We start from the raw sequence: 3,672 nt of genomic DNA, 5'->3' as shown, positions 1-3,672 counted from the left end.
AATACCACCACACCCACTAAACCATAGGGTGAAGTGCCATGTCTGCTCATTTTGTGGACACTTTTGCTCTTGCAGGTGCATGGGGCAGCAGGGAACAGGGTGCATTGCCCAAGTGCACTTTAGGAAAGCGGGAGTCCCTGCAATATTTTATTTGAACTGAGTTCCCTGACAACATGATTAGTGTGGTGAAACATCGCTGCTGCTGGGAATTGATGTTGAACATCAGCTGGGCAAGGGCTCACCTCGGCTGCAGCTGCCTGGTAGGGCTTGTTTCTCTGCAGTGACTGGGATGTTGCTGAGTTTTCAGGCATTCTGTAATTTTCCATTGGTTTTTAGTGAAACAGTGCTGATGCTTGTATTAAAAGACACCTCAGGGTCTCGTGCTGACTTTGTCCAGAGTTGAACTCATCAGATAATGTTTTCTCCCAGTTTCTGCCCTGTCAAAACAACGTCTGACAAGCACACAGAAATCCATTCAGAAAGTGCATCTTCAAAGAAATCAGGCTGCCAGATTAAGTGAAATAGATATTAACTCAGACGCCTCTGAGCTAGCTGAAATGGACTCTTCTGCTGGGAGAAAAGTCAAATTGTATGATTTTTTTTCTCTCATTTAAAAGGATTTGGAGCATTTTTGTGCATTCTCATAACAACAGATTTATAAAAGACCGAGAAACTCTCAACTCCCTGCTTTGGTGTCACAAAAATGGAGTGAAAAAAATAGTCTGCATCATTTTAAAACAAGCCCAGTGAAAAAACAGGTGTTATTGGAATGACAGCAAACCAGACTGGCCTGTGGCTGAGCATGTGCAGATGCATGTGGTCATTTCCCTACAGCAGTGAATGAGCACATATTACCTGACCCTAAATATTCTCATGATAAAAACAGGTAAAAACAAGGCAGGTAAAGCAAGCTGTGATATTCTTAGGGTGGTGGGGCACTGGAACAGGCTGCCCAGAGAAGTTTTGGGTGGCCTATCACTGGAAGTGTTCAAGGCCAGGCTGGATGGGGCTTTGAGCAACCTGGTCTAGTGGAAATTGCCACCCCCATGGCAGGGGGGTCAAAACTAGGTCATCTTTAAGGTCACATCCAATCCAAACCATTCTATGATTCTGTGATTCTTGGGTGGGTTTAGGCATTTTGTGCTGCACCCTCTGACTCATGCCAGTGGTGCGAGAAAGCTCTGGGGTTGAGCACTGGTTTAGCAGAGCTCCAGGGATGGGAACTCAGAGTTGCATGGGTTATAGAGGGGCCAGGGCTCTCATCTATCAACACCAAACTGGACTTTGGAGGTCTTTGCTGCTGACACAGGCCAGAATCATTAAGGATATCTCTTTGGCTGCTTTCTAACCCATCCATATAAGGAAAGCTGCATCGGGAGAGAAATTCAAGGGGGAGGTTGCTGCTGGTTTTAAACCCTCTCTGACGCTGCCCACATGACGTGAAGGCAGCACCCTGTACATCTGGGATGTGTAAATCTGTCTGCCCAGCTGCCTGGTAGTGCTCTGATGCACTGGGAAACTCATTGCAGTTAGTGACCACATCGTGTGCTCAGTTATGGCTTGCGGTGAAACAAAGTGGAAGGGAACAGGAAGCAAGAGTGGACCACACAGCTGTGTCCAAAAGCCAGAAGACACTGCTAAAGAATAACAAAAAGAACAATTTTTGTTTAAATTGCTAATATTTTTAGTGCTCTGAGCAAAACACCTTTTCTATTTTCCTTCTGCCTGTGTTTTTCTGCTCTTGTTCCACCCAGCATTTCTCACAAGGAGGCAGGGTGTAAGTAAAATGCAGAAGGTAGAAGAAACTCAGTTGCTTTCACCTAGTGCACTTTATCTGTCTGTCTTTTTCTTTGATCCCAGGGCTGTCCAGAGCTCCTAAATCAAAGAAGGAGGACAAAACCCACGTATAAAAGGGTGTCTACATGCTGGCTGTAGATGTTACACAACCAAGCAGGGAGCAGAGGCAAGGAAGAAGCTGTGCAGTCTTGACTACATGGGAACTGGGAGCAGGAGGTGAGAAAAGTGCTGCTTGGTGTGGTGTGTTTATTCCAGTCTCAGCTCTCAGCCTTACAGCCCCCCAACTCCCTGCAGTGATGCCCCTGTGCCAGCTCTCACAGCAGCCCCCCACCAGGGCTCTCCCTCATCCGGAGCCACTCTGCAGGTCAGGGAAACAGCCCTGCCTCTACCTGAACTGACCCAGTGCTGATGGAATATGGACACTTTACATAGCCCTTCCAAGGACTCTGTGATGCAGTGGAGACTGCAGAGGACCCTTTCCCAGTGCAGTTTGCCAGCAGCAAGCTCTGTGCACGCACAGCGTTTGCTTTCGTGTGATGTGCTCCTTTGCCAAGTGGCATTTTCCACAGATACTGGCTGAGATCAGTCTGCACCTGCACGTGTGTGTGTAACCAAGGCTGCAATTAGCCCATTTGTTTGAACAACTGTGGTTTCAGCTATTTTTCTTTTTTTTTTCCCATATGCTCATAGCTCCTGTTTCTAACAATTTGATCTCCTGCATATACCAAACCTGTGCTGCAATAGATGCTCTGCAATTGCTGCCCTCTCCTACCATGCAAACTGAACTTGCTGTTCATTTTTTTCCCCTCTGGTATACAGCCACTTTGTCTATTGTTTCTTTGGAAAGCTTTTATCATCATAGCAAAAAAAGTAAGCTGTAATGTCTGGGAGCTACATCTACTTTATTCTATAAGACTGAAAATATCCATGGAGAACAGGGTTTTCTCTAGCTTTGAACACACTTTTATACCATAGTGACAGGGTTGAATTTCACAGAATCATAGAACAAATAAGGTTGGAAAAAGCCACTAAAATCCTTGAGTCCAACTGTTAACCTATCACTGCCATGTTGCCACTAACCCATGTCCCTAAGTGCCACATCCACATATCTTTTGAACACTTCTAATAATGGTGACTGCAACACTTTCCTGGGCAGCCTATTTCAGTGCCTGACCACCCTTTCAGTTTGCTATGCTTCTTAGAGAGACGCCAGAGTAAAAGAGCAGCTCTTTCAGTGAATATAAATATGTCAAGATTTAAAGACTTCCTGGTCTTCCTGGAAAGTGACCATTTGGAGACAGAAGACTGGGAGTGACTTCCTGTCTTGTTTCATCCTTGGAGACAAATTAGATTGAAGACAGTGGTAGCCATGTACTGTAATGGCTTAGTGACTGTTGAAATATGTAAGGATTAGAGATCCTTTTTAAACCAGAACCAGGATTTGAAGGAGAATGGAGAAGAGAGAGCACAGGCAGGATTACAGCTTTCTTGCATTGCAGGATTTTCCCCTGCCAGTTGGTGTAACTGCACCACATGGCATCGCTTTTAAAACCAGCACAAGAAGTGTGAATCAGCAGCAGTGGTGGAAATCCCTCTGCCCGAACCCAACAGAGCCACCGTTCTGTGACAGAGTATGTGAGGCAGAAGCCTGGCATGGGAATGGGATGGATGGAGCTGTCTCCCTGTCTGAGGTGCACAGAGCTATTTTTGGCAATTTAACTGCACAGTCAGTGATGATTCTGGTCTGATGCAAGCTGGTACACTTCTCTGCTGAGGCTCAGATGGCAAGCGCTGCTGCTTGGTATATATTCCTGAGTAATTTCCCTTTCAGGTTGCCATACTTCTGTCTTTTCTGGCTGTTTTTAAATCTGTCTC

General features: G+C 45.8%; 1 long non-coding RNA gene across 1 annotated transcript in view; it reads left to right on the top strand.

Annotated features, from left to right (window-relative positions):
- LOC108493741 overlaps nucleotides 1–3,672 on the top strand; it is a 9,961-nt gene continuing 6,289 nt past the window's right edge. The window contains exons 1-2 of the long non-coding RNA XR_001873592.1: nucleotides 1–75; nucleotides 1,861–2,013. This is a non-coding gene — a long non-coding RNA (uncharacterized LOC108493741). The remainder of the gene's footprint in view (nucleotides 76–1,860; nucleotides 2,014–3,672) is intronic.

Source organism: Lepidothrix coronata, unplaced genomic scaffold (genome assembly GCF_001604755.1).
Source record: "Lepidothrix coronata isolate B3197 unplaced genomic scaffold, Lepidothrix_coronata-1.0 Scaffold19, whole genome shotgun sequence".
NCBI lineage: Eukaryota > Metazoa > Chordata > Aves > Passeriformes > Pipridae > Lepidothrix > Lepidothrix coronata.
The sequence above is the reverse complement of the archived record's forward strand: the minus strand, read 5'-3'. Positions and strand labels throughout refer to the sequence as shown.